Raw genomic sequence first — 15,401 nt, forward strand, 5'->3', positions numbered from 1 at the left:
TGAGGAGAAATGTTTTCATTTCTCCTTGTTTTTGCTCTTTCTATGTGTGATGCATTCTGCAGCACACATAGAAGTAAGAGCAAATCACCATTGAAGATTTTTTTTTTGGGCAGGAAGGTGTCTCTTCCTGCACAAAAACAATTTCCCCCTCAACGCAGTCATCCTTGTACCATGGTGCAAGAACGGCTGCATTGGCGCTCAGCAGCTAATTTAGAGCTGGCGCAGGGGGAAGCACAGGGGTGCGCTGTATTCTACTAAATACGGCGCTTCCCTGCATTTTGAAAATGACGGCGCGTGGGGCTTGCAAATTTGGCACAGCGTCGCGCTTAGTCATTTTCTTGTAAATCTGGGCCAAAATGTCTAAAGGATAGAGGCTTTTTATGTCATGTTCGATGAAGACCATGAAAATGACTCTAGTCGTACTGCAGAAGAGAGCACCATGTGCAGTTTCTTGCTTTGGGATGTAGTCTCCCACTCTCTGTCACCAAACCTCCGAGCAGGGTCGGAGCCGTTGCATTTCTGTGCCCAGGCTCGTTGGTCTAGGGGTATGATTCTCGCTTAGGGTGCGACAGGTCCCGGGTTCAAATCCCGGACGAGCCCATTTTAGCGGAAAACAATCAAATCCTGCTCAAAATACACAACCGCTCAACATTTCTCATTCCACTCGAAGCATTGTTGCGCAAAACATATTTTTTGCCTCAGGCGAAAAATGGATTACAATGCCTTGGCTTCCTTCCTGCTTGCTCTCAGTGCGCCCTGTGTGATGATTTCACAGGCTCTCCTTCCTGGCATTTAGGCATCAGATATTTGTCTGTCTCTGCCCGCAGCTGTGGGATTTTTCAGGACGTCTGAGTGTATGCATGCTGGCTGACACCGCTGCAATTTTCACACTTACCCCTCGAATTCCGAGCAACTGCTGATAAAGTATAGAGGAAATCGTGCAAACATATGAGGGGAACTGTGCTCCTTCAGTCAAACCAGCAAGCTTGTTTCTGTAGTGTAGTGGTTATCACGTTCGCCTCACATGCGAAAGGTCCCCGGTTCGAGACCGGGCAGAAACACTTGGAAGCAGCAGCTTTTGTGTTTGCTCCCTAAAACCTCAGTCTCTCTCAATGCACACTTAGACAGAAATGACCTTTAAAAACTTGTGACCTGTGTAAAACGTGCTTTACTATTGCAGGATGCTAAAAAGTTATCTGCATCCCTCGGTGGTCGTGCATGTGCATTGTTTCTTGTTCTTTTTTTTTTTTTTTTTCTTGGCCATGTTATATTGTGGGGCCTTTAAAGCTGTGACTTTGATAGGAACATTGCAAGCGGCAAAATCAACAAGTGCAGACTGAAGAGTCCGACCTGCACACTGTTTTGGCTGTCAGGATGGCCGAGTGGTCTAAGGCGCCAGACTCAAGAGAGCTTGATCTTCAGTGAAGCTGAGCCTTCTGGTCTCTTCATGGAGGCGTGGGTTCAAATCCCACTTCTGACAGGTGTATTTTCTTCCCTTAAATCTTGCTCTGCTTGCAGAGCCAGCTCCTCACACCACTATCTTTGGAAGCTGCTGTGGCATGTGAGGAGAAATCCACCAACCCATCGGCTGGGCCCTCAATCAAAATTCTGTGTATTACTGGAAGGGGTGTCTCAGGCACACCTTCTGTTAGAGCTGCACTTTATGACAGTAACTACCATGCTGGTTTCTACTTAAGCAGTTGATTCTATCGTTTGAAGTGAGGCTCTCCTGCCACCTTTTGGGCAAAGAAGACACTGCCCCTGCAACAACACAGGCAGACAAGCTCAAACTAGGTTTCTTGGTAAGGTGGGCGGAGCATATTGGCAATGGTGCCTCCTCGTGACTTGCAATTTACATGAAGAAGACAGAGAGGCAGCTGGGAGTAGGCAGTACCCATGAACCCCTGAACACTGTCTTGCGACTAGCACACAATTCTGAAATGAGGCGGTGAAAAGGAGGTGATTTCCCCATCAAGGGCCATTCCGGGAAATCAGCCACCCTGCGTCTCCCAGGTGAGAGTTTCAGGCCTATGAGCCACTAATATAAATCTCGCCTGATCGAGCGCTGATCGAGCAAGTGTGCTTGAATCCAAGAGGCATGCTCCTCTGGCTCAAGAGCTAGCAGGCCCTTCAGTGCTTCTGGTTGGGAAGTCTAAGGTGCAAGGGTCCATGACTTGCAGCGGGTTACAGCTACCAGAAAGGGTCTGCTTTTCACATCAGTGCCCTAGTTCAGCTCACTGGCACAGGGCATTTTGACTACCTCTTGCCTTGCTAGAGACAAACAAAAAATCCTTGACAGAAAACATCAATTGCTATGGCACGCTTAGAGAGAGAGAGCCTCCAAATGGCCCTGCTTTTCTGAAAGACGCTTCAGAAGATGTTTCAAATGACTATGCAGCGGCAGTCTAGTTGGTATAGGGGTATGATTCTCGCTTCGGGTGTGAGAGAACCTCGGTTCAAATCCCAGACAAACCCCTACCTTTATAGGTTCAGTCTGTGTTTTAAACAGGAGTATTTCTGCTTTTCACTCTTGTAAGATGTCATGTTGCAATGCGATACATGCTTTATACTGGCGTCGAGACGGTTTAGCATCATGAAGGTATGCGAGATTTCTTTGCAAGTGCTTTTCTGTGCTGGAGCAGCAGTGCTCGTAGGAACATTAAATGCACAGTGCTTCTCCATGGTAATTTCGGGTCCAGTTCTGAAATCACCTCTTGGAATGAAAGTGATCCCAGTTCCTTTCTTCCAAGGGAAGAGATCGTGTTCCGGAAGGCTCAGCTTTGAGCGTCATGAACATTGGCCCTCATCCTTGCATCCCAGTCCAATGCATAGCCACATAAAGCAAGCAGGTGTGTCTGTTTCCATAGTGTGGTGGTTCCAGTACAATGCATAGCCACATGAAGCAAGCCGGCAAGTGTGTCTGTTTGTGTAGTGTAGTGGTTATCATGCGCACCTCACATGCGAAAGGTCCCTGGTTCGAGTCGCTGGGCTTTTTCACAGTACTTGCATTTCCTGCCTCACCTGACAGGCAAGCTGAGATAAAAGAGACTGTGTCTATCCCTCACCATCGTGAGGTACTACGCTCCTGGGGCATCTGTCACAGCTCACCAAGAGGAGTTGCGCCAGCTTACGGCAGTCAGTTGCTCACTGTTTGACCTTTGCAATGAAGCCTGAGCCTACAGCATTTAAGCCAGCCAAGGAAGGAAGGTACGAGAGCGAAAATAGCTTTCCTGCCCTCACCAAGAACACACACCTTGAGCAAATAAAGTGCCAGACTTACAAGGCCCTATCGCCACCGGAGCATCACTTTTAGTGACGCCCCGGTGGCACTATGCACTGCGCGGTATTTACAAGATGGCGTTCAGCCACTTTTTGTGGCTTAACACCACCTTGTAAATACGGCCCCTTAGCACGCAGCGCGTTCCCTGGAAGGGGCGTGCAATGGGTGTTGTTGGGAGTGTGCCACAGCAACACCATAGCATTTTGATGCTGCTCCAGATTTAGGAGTTGGCGTAAATCTGCGTCAGCGCCAAAATCCAACGCCATCCCAGGGGTGTCGTTAGAGTGGCGCACTGAGGAGAAATGTTTTCATTTCTCCTTGTTTTTGCTCTTTCTATGTGTGATGCATTCTGCAGCACACATAGAAGTAAGAGCAAATCACCATTGAAGATTTCTTTTTTGGGCAGGAAGGTGTCCCTTCCTGCACAAAAACAATTTCCCCCTCAACGCAGTCATCCTTGTACCATGGTGCAAGAACGGCTGCATTGGCGCTCAGCAGCTAATTTAGAGCTGGCGCAGGGGGAAGCACAGGGGTGCGCTGTATTCTACTAAATACGGCGCTTCCCTGCATTTTGAAAATGACGGCGCGTGGGGCTTGCAAATTTGGCACAGCGTCGCGCTTAGTCATTTTCTTGTAAATCTGGGCCAAAATGTCTAAAGGATAGAGGCTTTTTATGTCATGTTCGATCAAGACCAGGCAAATGACTCTAGTCGTACTGCAGAAGAGAGCACCATGTGCAGTTTCTTGCTTTGGGATGTAGTCTCCCACTCTCTGTCACCAAACCTCCGAGCAGGGTGGGAGCCGTTGCATTTCTGTGCCCAGGCTCGTTGGTCTAGGGGTATGATTCTCCCTTAGGGTGCGAGAGGTCCCGGGTTCAAATCCCGGACGAGCCCATTTTAGCGGAAAACAATCAAATCCTGCTCAAAATACACAACCCCTCAACATTTCTCATTCCACTCGAAGCATTGTTGCGCAAAACATATTTTTTGCCCCAGGCGAAAAATGGATTACAATGCCTTGGCTTCCTTCCTGCTTGCTCTCAGTTCGCCATGTGTGATGATATCACAGGCTCTCCTTCCTGGAATTTAGGCATCAGATATTTGTCTGACTCTGCCCGCAGCTGTGGGATTTTTCAGGACGTCTGAGTGTATGCATGCTGGCTGACACCGCTGCAATTTTCACACTTACCCCTCGCATTCCGAGCAACTGCTGATAAAGTATAGAGGAAATCGTGCAAACATATGAGGGGAACTGTGCTCCTTCAGTCAAACCAGCAAGCTTGTTTCTGTAGGGTAGTGGTTATCACGTTCGCCTCACACGCGAAAGGTCCCCGGTTCGAGACCGGGCAGAAACACTTGGAAGCAGCAGCTTTTGTGTTTGCTCCCTAAAACCTCAGTCTCTCTCAATGCACACTTAGACAGAATTGACCTTTAAAAACTTGTGACCTGTGTAAAACGTGCTTTACTATTGCAGGACGCTAAAAAGTTATCTGCATCCCTCGGTGGTCGTGCATGTGCATTGTTTCTTGTTCTGTTTTTTTTTTTTTTTGTTGGCCATGTTATATTGTGGGGCCTTTAAAGCTGTGACTTTGATAGGAACATTGCAAGCGGCAAAATCAACAAGTGCAGACTGACGAGTCCGACCTGCACACTGTTTTGGCTGTCAGGATTGCCGAGTGGTCTAAGGCGCCAGACTCAAGAGAGCTTGATCTTCAGTGAAGCTGAGCCTTCTGGTCTCTTCATGGAGGCGTGGGTTCAAATCCCACTTCTGACAGGTTTATTTTCTTCCCTTAAATCTTGCTCTGCTTGCAGAGCCAGCTCCTCACACCACTATCTTTGGAAGCTGCTGTGGCATGTGAGGAGAAATCCACCAACCCATCGGCTGGGCCCTCAATCAAAATTCTGTGTATTACTGGAAGGGGCGTCTCAGGCACACCTTCTGTTAGAGCTGCACTTTATGACAGTAACTACCATGCTGGTTTCTACTTAAGCAGTTGATTCTATTGTTTGAAGTGAGGCTCTCCTGCCACCTTTTGGGCAAAGAAGACACTGCCCCTGCAACAACACAGGCAGACAAGCTCAAACTAGGTTTCTTGGTAAGGTGGGCGGAGCATATTGGCAATGGTGCCTCCTCGTGACTTGCAATTTACATGAAGAAGACAGAGAGGCAGCTGGGAGTAGGCAGTACCCATGAACCCCTGAACACTGTCTTGCGACTAGCACACAATTCTGAAATGAGGCGGGGGAAAGGAGGTGATTTCCCCATCAAGGGCCATTCCGGGAAATCAGCCACCCTGCGTACCCAGGTGAGTGTTTCAGGCCTATGAGCCACTAATATAAATCTCGCCTGATCGAGCGCTGATCGAGCGCTGATCGAGCAAGTGTGCTTGAATCCAAGAGGCATGCTCCTCTGGCTCAAGAGCTAGCAGGCCCTTCAGTGCTTCTGGTTGGGAAGTCTAAGGTGCAAGGGTCCATGACTTGCAGCGGGTTACAACTACCAGAAAGGGTCTGCTTTTCACATCAGTGCCCTAGTTCAGCTCACTGGCACAGGGCATTTTGACTACCTCTTGCCTTGCTAGAGACAAACAAAAAATCCTTGACAGAAAACATCAATTGCTATGGCACGCTTAGAGAGAGAGAGCCTCCAAATGGCCCTGCTTTTCTGAAAGACGCTTCAGAAGATGTTTCAAATGACTATGCAGCGGCAGTCTAGTTGGTATAGGGGTATGATTCTCGCTTCGGGTGTGAGAGGACCTTGGTTCAAATCCCAGACAAACCCCTACCTTTATAGGTTCAGTCTGTGTTTTAAACAGGAGTATTTCTGCTTTTCACTCTTGTAAGATGTCATGTTGCAATGCAATACATGCTTTATACTGGCGTCGAGACGGTTCAGCATCATGAAGGTATGCAAGATTTCTTTGCAACTGCTTTTCTGTGCTGGAGCAGCAGTGCTCGTAGGAACATTAAATGCACAGTGCTTCTCCATGGTAATTTCGGGTCCAGTTCTGAAATCACCTCTTGGAATGAAAGTGATCCCAGTTCCTTTCTTCCAAGGGAAGAGATCGTGTTCCGGAAGGCTCAGCTTTGAGCGTCATGAACATTGGCCCTCATCCTTGCATCCCAGTCCAATGCATAGCCACATAGAGCAAGCAGGTGTGTCTGTTTCCATAGTGTGGTGGTTCCAGTACAATGTATAGCCACATGAAGCAAGCCGGCAAGTGTGTCTGTTTGTGTAGTGTAGTGGTTATCATGCACACCTCACATGCGAAAGGTCCCTGGTTCGAGTCGCTGGGCTTTTTCACAGTATTTGCATTTCCTGCCTCACCTGACAGGCAAGCTGAGATAAAAGAGACTGTGTCTATCCCTCACCATCGTGAGGTACTACGCTCCTGGGGCATCTGTCACAGCTCACCAAGAGGAGTTGCGCCAGCTTACGGCAGTCAGTTGCTCACTGTTTGACCTTTGCAATGAAGCCTGAGCCTACAGCATTCAAGCCAGCCAAGGAAGGAAGGTACGAGAGCGAAAATAGCTTTCCTGCCCTCACCAAGAACACACACCTTGAGCAAATAAAGTGCCAGACTTACAACGCCCTATCGCCACGGGAGCATCACTTTTAGTGACGCCCCGGTGGCACTATGCACTGCGCGGTATTTACAAGATGGCGTTCAGCCACTTTTTGTGGCTTAACACCACCTTGTAAATACGGCCCCTTAGCACGCAGCGCGTTCCCTGGAAGGGGCGTGCAATGGGTGTTGTTGGGAGTATGCCACAGCAACACCATAGCATTTTGATGCTGCTCCAGATTTAGGAGTTGGCGTAAATCTGCGTCAGCGCCAAAATCCAACGCCATCCCAGGGGTGTCGTTAGAGTGGCACACTGAGGAGAAATGTTTTCATTTCTCCTTGTTTTTGCTCTTTCTATGTGTGATGCATTCTGCAGCACACATAGAAGTAAGAGCAAATCACCATTGAAGATTTTTTTTTTGGGCAGGAAGGTGTCCCTTCCTGCACAAAAACAATTTCCCCCTCAACGCAGTCATCCTTGTACCATGGTGCAAGAACGGCTGCATTGGCGCTCAGCAGCTAATTTAGAGCTGGTGCAGGGGGAAGCACAGGGGTGCGCTGTATTCTACTAAATACGGCGCTTCCCTACATTTTGAAAATGACGGCGCGTGGGGCTTGAAAATTTGGCACAGCGTCGCGCTTAGTCATTTTCTTGTAAATCTGGGCCAAAATGTCTAAAGGATAGAGGCTTTTTATGTCATGTTCGATGAAGACCATGCAAATGACTCTAGTCGTACTGCAGAAGAGAGCACCATGTGCAGTTTCTTGCTTTGGGATGTAGTCTCCCACTCTCTGTCACCAAACCTCCGAGCAGGGTCGGAGCCGTTGCACTTCTGTGCCCAGGCTCGTTGGTCTAGGGGTATGATTCTCGCTTAGGGTGCGAGAGGTCCCGGGTTCAAATCCCGGACGAGCCCATTTTAGCGGAAAACAATCAAATCCTGCTCAAAGTACACAACCCCTCAACATTTCTCATTCCACTCGAAGCATTGTTGCGCAATACATATTTTTTGCCTCAGGCGAAAAATGGATTACAATGCCTTGGCTTCCTTCCTGCTTGCTCTCAGTGCGCCCTGTGTGATGATTTCACAGGCTCTCTTTCCTGGCATTTAGGCATCAGATATTTGTCTGTCTCTGCCCGCAGCTGTGGGATTTTTCAGGACGTCTGAGTGTATGCATGCTGGCTGACACCGCTGCAATTTTCACACTTACCCCTCGCATTCCGAGCAACTGCTGATAAAGTATAGAGGAAATCGTGCAAACATATGAGGGGAACTGTGGTCCTTCAGTCAAACCAGCAAGCTTGTTTCTGTAGTGTTGTGGTTATCACGTTCGCCTCACACGCGAAAGGTCTCCGGTTCGAGACCGGGCAGAAACACTTGAAAGCAGCAGCTTTTGTTTTTGCTCCCTAAAACCTCAGTCTCTCTCAATGCACAGTTAGACGGAAATGACCTTTAAAAACTTGTGACCTGTGTAAAATGTGCTTTACTATTGCAGGACGCTAAAAAGTTATCTGCATCCCTCGGTGGTCGTGCATGTGCATTGTTTCTTGTTCTGTTTTTTTTTTTTTTCTTGGCCATGTTATATTGTGGGGCCTTTAAAGCTGTGACTTTGATAGGAACATTGCAAGCGGCAAAATCAACAGGTGCAGACTGAAGAGTCCGACCTGCACACTGTTTTGGCTGTCAGGATGGCCGAGTGGTCTAAGGGGCCAGACTCAAGAGAGCTTGATCTTCAGTGAAGCTGAGTCTTCTGGTCTCTTCATGGAGGCGTGGGTTCAAATCCCACTTCTGACAGGTGTATTTTCTTCCCTTAAATCTTGCTCTGCTTGCAGAGCCAGCTCCTCACACCACTATCTTTGGAAGCTGCTGTGGCATGTGAGGAGAAATCCACCAACCCATCGGCTGGGCCCTCAATCAAAATTCTGTGTATTACTGGAAGGGGCGTCTCAGGCACACCTTCTGTTAGAGCTGCACTTTATGACAGTAACTACCATGCTGGTTTCTACTTAAGCAGTTGATTCTATCGTTTGAAGTGAGGCTCTCCTGCCACCTTTTGGGCAAAGAAGAGACTGCCCCTGCAACAACACAGGCAGACAAGCTCAAACTAGGTTTCTTGGTTAGGTGGGCGGAGCATATTGGCAATGGTGCCTCCTCGTGACTTGCAATTTACATGAAGAAGACAGAGAGGCAGCTGGGAGTAGGCAGTACCCATGAACCCCTGAACACTGTCTTGCGACTAGCACACAATTCTGAAATGAGGCGGGGGAAAGGAGGTGATTTCCCCATCAAGGGCCATTCCGGGAAATCAGCCACCCTGCGTCTCCCAGGTGAGTGTTTCAGGCCTATGAGCCACTAATATAAATCTCGCCTGATTGAGGTTGATCGAGCGCTGATCGAGCAAGTGTGCTTGAATCCAAGAGGCATGCTCCTCTGGCTCAAGAGCTAGCAGGCCCTTCAGTGCTTCTGGTTGGGAAGTCTAAGGTGCAAGGGTCCATGACTTGCAGCGGGTTACAACTACCAGAAAGGGTCTGCTTTTCACACCAGTGCCCTAGTTCAGCTCACTGGCACAGGGCATTTTGACTACCTCTTGCCTTGCTACAGACAAACAAAAAATCCTTGACAGAAAACATCAATTGCTATGGCACGCTTAGAGAGAGAGAGCCTCCAAATGGCCCTGCTTTTCTGAAAGACGCTTCAGAAGATGTTTCAAATGACTATGCAGCGGCAGTCTAGTTGGTATAGGGGTATGATTCTCGCTTCGGGTGTGAGAGGACCTCGGTTCAAATCCCAGACAAACCCCTACCTTTATAGGTTCAGTCTGTGTTTTAAACAGGAGTATTTCTGCTTTTCACTCTTGTAAGATGTCATGTTGCAATGCAATACATGCTTTATACTGGCGTCGAGACGGTTCAGCATCATGAAGGTATGCGAGATTTCTTTGCAACTGCTTTTCTGTGCTGGAGCAGCAGTGCTCGTAGGAACATTAAATGCACAGTGCTTCTCCATGGTAATTTCGGGTCCAGTTCTGAAATCACCTCTTGGAATGAAAGTGATCCCAGTTCCTTTCTTCCAAGGGAAGAGATCGTGTTCCGGAAGGCTCAGCTTTGAGCGTCATGAACATTGGCCCTCATCCTTGCATCCCAGTCCAATGCATAGCCACATAGAGCAAGCAGGTGTGTCTGTTTCCATAGTGTGGTGGTTCCAGTACAATGTATAGCCACATGAAGCAAGCCGGCAAGTGTGTCTGTTTGTGTAGTGTAGTGGTTATCATGCACACCTCACATGCGAAAGGTCCCTGGTTCGAGTCGCTGGGCTTTTTCACAGTATTTGCATTTCCTGCCTTACCTGACAGGCAAGCTGAGGTAAAAGAGACTGTGTCTATCCCTCACCATCGTGAGGTACTACGCTCCTGGGGCATCTGTCACAGCTCACCAAGAGGAGTTGCGCCAGCTTACGGCAGTCAGTTGCTCACTGTTTGACCTTTGCAATGAAGCCTGAGCCTACAGCATTCAAGCCAGCCAAGGAAGGAAGGTACGAGAGCGAAAATAGCTTTCCTGCCCTCACCAAGAACACACACCTTGAGCAAATAAAGTGCCAGACTTACAAGGCCCTATCGCCACCGGAGCATCACTTTTAGTGACGCCCCGGTGGCACTATGCACTGCGCGGTATTTACAAGATGGCGTTCAGCCACTTTTTGTGGATTAACACCACCTTGTAAATACGGCCCCTTAGTACGCAGCGCGTTCCCTGGAAGGGGCGTGCAATGGGTGTTGTTGGGAGTGTGCCACAGCAACACCATAGCATTTTGATGCTGCTCCAGATTTAGGAGTTGGCGTAAATCTGCGTCAGCGCCAAAATCCAACGCCATCCCAGGGGTGTCATTAGAGTGGCGCACTGAGGAGAAATGTTTTCATTTCTCCTTGTTTTTGCTCTTTCTATGTGTGATGCATTCTGCAGCACACATAGAAGTAAGAGCAAATCACCATTGAAGATTTTTTTTTTGGGCAGGAAGGTGTCCCTTCCTGCACAAAAACAATTTCCCCCTCAACGCAGTCATCCTTGTACCATGGTGCAAGAACGGCTGCATTGGCGCTCAGCAGCTAATTTAGAGCTGGCGCAGGGGGAAGCACAGGGGTGTGCTGTATTCTACTAAATACGGCGCTTCCCTGCATTTTGAAAATGACGGCGCGAGGGGCTTGCAAATTTGGCACAGCGTCGCGCTTAGTCATTTTCTTGTAAATCTGGGCCAAAATGTCTAAAGGATAGAGGCTTTTTATGTCATGTTCGATGAAGACCATGCAAATGACTCTAGTCGTACTGCAGAAGAGAGCACCATGTGCAGTTTCTTGCTTTGGGATGTAGTCTCCCACTCTCTGTCACCAAACCTCCGAGCAGGGTCGGAGCCGTTGCATTTCTGTGCCCAGGCTCGTTGGTCTAGGGGTATGATTCTTGCTTAGGGTGCGAGAGGTCCCGGGTTCAAATCCCGGACGAGCCCATTTTAGCGGAAAACAATCAAATCCTGCTCAAAATACACAACCCCTCAACATTTCTCATTCCACTCGAAGCATTGTTGCGCAAAACATATTTTTTGCCTCAGGCGAAAAATGGATTACAATGCCTTGGCTTCCTTCCTGCTTGCTCTCAGTGCGCCCTGTGTGATGATTTCACAGGCTCTCCTTCCTTGCATTTAGGCATCAGATATTTGTCTGTCTCTGCCCGCAGCTGTGGGATTTTTCAGGACGTCTGAGTGTATGCATGCTGGCTGACACCGCTGCAATTTTCACACTTACCCCTCGCATTCCGAGCAACTGCTGATAAAGTATAGAGGAAATCGTGCAAACATATGAGGGGAACTGTGCTCCTTCAGTCAAACCAGCAAGCTTGTTTGTGTAGTGTAGTGGTTATCACGTTCGCCTCACACGCGAAAGGTCCCCGTTTCAAGACAGGGCAGAAACACTTGGAAGCAGCAGCTTTTGTGTTTGCTCCCTAAAACCTCAGTCTCTCTCAATGCACACTTAGACAGAAATGACCTTTAAAAACTTGTGACCTGTGTAAAACGTGCTTTACTATTGCAGGACGCTAAAAAGTTATCTGCATCCCTCGGTGGTCGTGCATGTGCATTGTTTCTTGTTCTGTTTTTTTTTTTTTTTCTTGGCCATGTTATATTGAGGGGCCTTTAAAGCTGTGACTTTGATAGGAACATTGCAAGCGGCAAAATCAACAAGTGCAGACTGAAGAGTCCGACCTGCACACTGTTTTGGCTGTCAGGATGGCCGAGTGGTCTAAGGCGCCAAACTCAAGAGAGCTTGATCTTCAGTGAAGCTGAGCCTTCTTGTCTCTTCATGGAGGCGTGGGTTCAAATCCCACTTCTGACAGGTGTATTTTCTTCCCTTAAATCTTGCTCTGCTTGCAGAGCCAGCTCCTCACACCACTATCTTTGGAAGCTGCTGTGGCATGTGAGGAGAAATCCACCAACCCATCGGCTGGGCCCTCAATCAAAATTCTGTGTATTACTGGAAGGGGCGTCTCAGGCACACCTTCTGTTAGAGCTGCACTTTATGACAGTAAATACCATGCTGGTTTCTACTTAAGCAGTTGATTCTATCGTTTGAAGTGAGGCTCTCCTGCCACCTTTTGGGCAAAGAAGACACTGCCCCTGCAACAACACAGGCAGACAAGCTCAAACTAGGTTTCTTGGTAAGGTGGGCGGAGCATATTGGCAATGGTGCCTCTTCGTGACTTGCAATTTACATGAAGAAGACAGAGAGGCAGCTGGGAGTAGGCAGTACCCATGAACCCCTGAACACTGTCTTGCGACTAGCACACAATTCTGAAATGAGGCGGGGGAAAGGAGGTGATTTCCCCATCAAGGGCCATTCCGGGAAATCAGCCACCCTGCGTCTCCCAGGTGAGTGTTTCAGGCCTATGAGCCACTAATATAAATCTCGCCTGATCAAGCCTGATCGAGTGCTGATCGAGCAAGTGTGCTTGAATCCAAGAGGCATGCTCCTCTGGCTCAAGAGCTAGCAGGCCCTTCAGTGCTTCTGGTTGGGAAGTCTAAGGTGCAAGGGTCCATGACTTGCAGCGGGTTACAACTACCAGAAAGGGTCTGCTTTTCACATCAGTGCCCTAGCTCAGCTCACTGGCACAGGGCATTTTGACTACCTCTTGCCTTGCTAGAGACAAACAAAAAATCCTTGACAGAAAACATCAATTGCTATGGCACGCTTAGAGAGAGAGAGCCTCCAAATGGCCCTGCTTTTCGGAAAGACGCTTCAGAAGATGTTTCAAATGACTATGCAGCGGCAGTCTAGTTGGTATAGGGGTATGATTCTCGCTTCGGGTGTGAGAGGACCTCGGTTCAAATCCCAGACAAACCCCTACCTTTATAGGTTCAGTCTGTGTTTTAAACAGGAGTATTTCTGCTTTTCACTCTTGTAAGATGTCATGTTGCAATGCAATACATACTTTATACTGGCGTTGAGACGGTTTAGCATCATGAAGGTATGCAAGATTTCTTTGCAACTGCTTTTCTGTGCTGGAGCAGCAGTGCTCGTAGGAACATTAAATGCACAGTGCTTCTCCATGGTAATTTCGGGTCCAGTTCTGAAATCACCTCTTGGAATGAAAGTGATCCCAGTTCCTTTCTTCCAAGGGAAGAGATCGTGTTCCCGAAGGCTCAGCTTTGAGCGTCATGAACATTGGCCCTCATCCTTGCATCCCAGTCCAATGCATAGCCACATAAAGCAAGCAGGTGTGTCTGTTTCCATAGTGTGGTGGTTCCAGTACAATGCATAGCCACATGAAGCAAGCCGGCAAGTGTGTCTGTTTGTGTAGTGTAGTGGTTATCATGCGCACCTCACATGCGAAAGGTCCCTGGTTCGAGTCGCTGGGCTTTTTCACAGTACTTGCATTTCCTGCCTCACCTGACAGGCAAGCTGAGATAAAAGAGACTGTGTCTATCCCTCACCATCGTGAGGTACTACGCTCCTGGTGCATCTGTCACAGCTCACCAAGAGGAGTTGCGCCAGCTTACGGCAGTCAGTTGCTCACTGTTTGACCGTTGCAATGAAGCCTGAGCCTACAGCATTCAAGCCAGCAAAGGAAGGAAGGTACAAGAGCGAAAATAACTTTCCTGCCCTCACCTAGAACACACACCTTGAGCAAATAAAGTGCCAGACTTACAAGGCCCTATCGCCACCGGAGCATCACTTTTAGTGACGCCCCGGTGGCACTATGCACTGCGCGGTATTTACAAGATGGCGTTCAGCCACTTTTTGTGGCTTAACACCACCTTGTAAATACGGCCCCTTAGCACGCAGCGCGTTCCCTGGAAGGGGCGTGCAATGGGTGTTGTTGGGAGTGTGCCACAGCAACACCATAGCATTTTGATGCTGCTCCAGATTTAGGAGTTGGCGTAAATCTGCGTCAGCGCCAAAATCCAACGCCATCCCAGGGGTGTCGTTAGAGTGGCGCACTGAGGAGAAATGTTTTCATTTCTCCTTGTTTTTGCTCTTTCTATGTGTGATGCATTCTGCAGCACACATAGAAGTAAGAGCAAATCACCATTGAAGATTTTTTTTTTGGGCAGGAAGGTGTCCCTTCCTGCACAAAAACAATTTCCCCCTCAACGCAGTCATCCTTGTACCATGGTGCAAGAACGGCTGCATTGGCGCTCAGCAGCTAATTTAGAGCTGGCGCAGGGGGAAGCACAGGGGTGCGCTGTATTCTACTAAATACGGCGCTTCCCTGCATTTTGAAAATGACGGCGCGTGGGGCTTGCAAATTTGGCACAGCGTCGCGCTTAGTCATTTTCTTGTAAATCTGGGCCAAAATGTCTAAAGGATAGAGGCTTTTTATGTCATGTTCGATGAAGACCATGCAAATGACTCTAGTCGTACTGCAGAAGAGAGCACCATGTGCAGTTTCTTGCTTTGGGATGTAGTCTCCCACTCTCTGTCACCAAACCTCCGAGCAGGGTCGGAGCTGTTGCATTTGTGTGCCCAGGCTCGTTGGTCTAGGGGTATGATTCTCGCTTAGGGTGCGAGAGGTCCCGGGTTCAAATCCCGGACGAGCCCATTTTTGCGGAAAACAATCAAATCCTGCTCAAAATACACAACCCCTCAACATTTCTCATTCCACTCGAAGCATTGTTGCGCAAAACATATTTTTTGCCTCAGGCGAAAAATGGATTACAATGCCTTGGCTTCCTTCCTGCTTGCTCTCAGTGCGCCCTGTGTGATGATTTCACAGGCTCTCCTTCCTGGCATTTAGGCATCAGATATTTGTCTGTCTCTGCCCGCAGCTGTGGGATTTTTCAGGACGTCTGAGTGTATGCATGCTGGCTGACACCGCTGCAATTTTCACACTTACCCCTCGCATTCCGAGCAACTGCTGATAAAGTATAGAGGAAATCGTGCAAACATATGAGGGGAACTGTGCTCCTTCAGTCAAACCAGGAAGCTTGTTTCTGTAGTGTAGTGGTTATCACGTTCGCCTCACACGCGAAAGGTCCCCGGTTCGAGACAGGGCAGAAACACTTGGAAGCAGCAGCTTTT

General features: G+C 48.5%; 7 non-coding genes across 7 annotated transcripts; all 7 read left to right on the plus strand.

Annotated features, from left to right (window-relative positions):
* The first annotated feature begins 988 nt into the window (after positions 1-988).
* On the plus strand, positions 989-1,061 carry TRNAV-CAC (transfer RNA valine (anticodon CAC)). Its single transcript has one exon. It is a non-coding gene; the product is annotated as a tRNA-Val (tRNA).
* Positions 1,062-1,368: 307 nt separating this feature from the next.
* On the plus strand, positions 1,369-1,480 carry TRNAL-CAA (transfer RNA leucine (anticodon CAA)). Its single transcript has 2 exons — positions 1,369-1,406; positions 1,435-1,480. It is a non-coding gene; the product is annotated as a tRNA-Leu (tRNA).
* Positions 1,481-4,561: 3,081 nt separating this feature from the next.
* TRNAV-CAC (transfer RNA valine (anticodon CAC)) lies at positions 4,562-4,634 on the plus strand. The gene has a single exon. It is a non-coding gene; the product is annotated as a tRNA-Val (tRNA).
* Positions 4,635-7,684: 3,050 nt separating this feature from the next.
* Positions 7,685-7,756, plus strand: TRNAP-AGG (transfer RNA proline (anticodon AGG)). The gene has a single exon. It is a non-coding gene; the product is annotated as a tRNA-Pro (tRNA).
* Positions 7,757-11,266: 3,510 nt separating this feature from the next.
* Positions 11,267-11,338, plus strand: TRNAP-AGG (transfer RNA proline (anticodon AGG)). The gene has a single exon. It is a non-coding gene; the product is annotated as a tRNA-Pro (tRNA).
* Positions 11,339-14,849: 3,511 nt separating this feature from the next.
* Positions 14,850-14,921, plus strand: TRNAP-AGG (transfer RNA proline (anticodon AGG)). The gene has a single exon. It is a non-coding gene; the product is annotated as a tRNA-Pro (tRNA).
* A 388-nt stretch (positions 14,922-15,309) lies between these two features.
* Positions 15,310-15,382, plus strand: TRNAV-CAC (transfer RNA valine (anticodon CAC)). Its single transcript has one exon. It is a non-coding gene; the product is annotated as a tRNA-Val (tRNA).
* Positions 15,383-15,401: the final 19 nt, after the last annotated feature.

This window comes from Pleurodeles waltl, unplaced genomic scaffold (genome assembly GCF_031143425.1).
Source record: "Pleurodeles waltl isolate 20211129_DDA unplaced genomic scaffold, aPleWal1.hap1.20221129 scaffold_91, whole genome shotgun sequence".
NCBI classification, from domain to species: Eukaryota; Metazoa; Chordata; class Amphibia; order Caudata; family Salamandridae; genus Pleurodeles; species Pleurodeles waltl.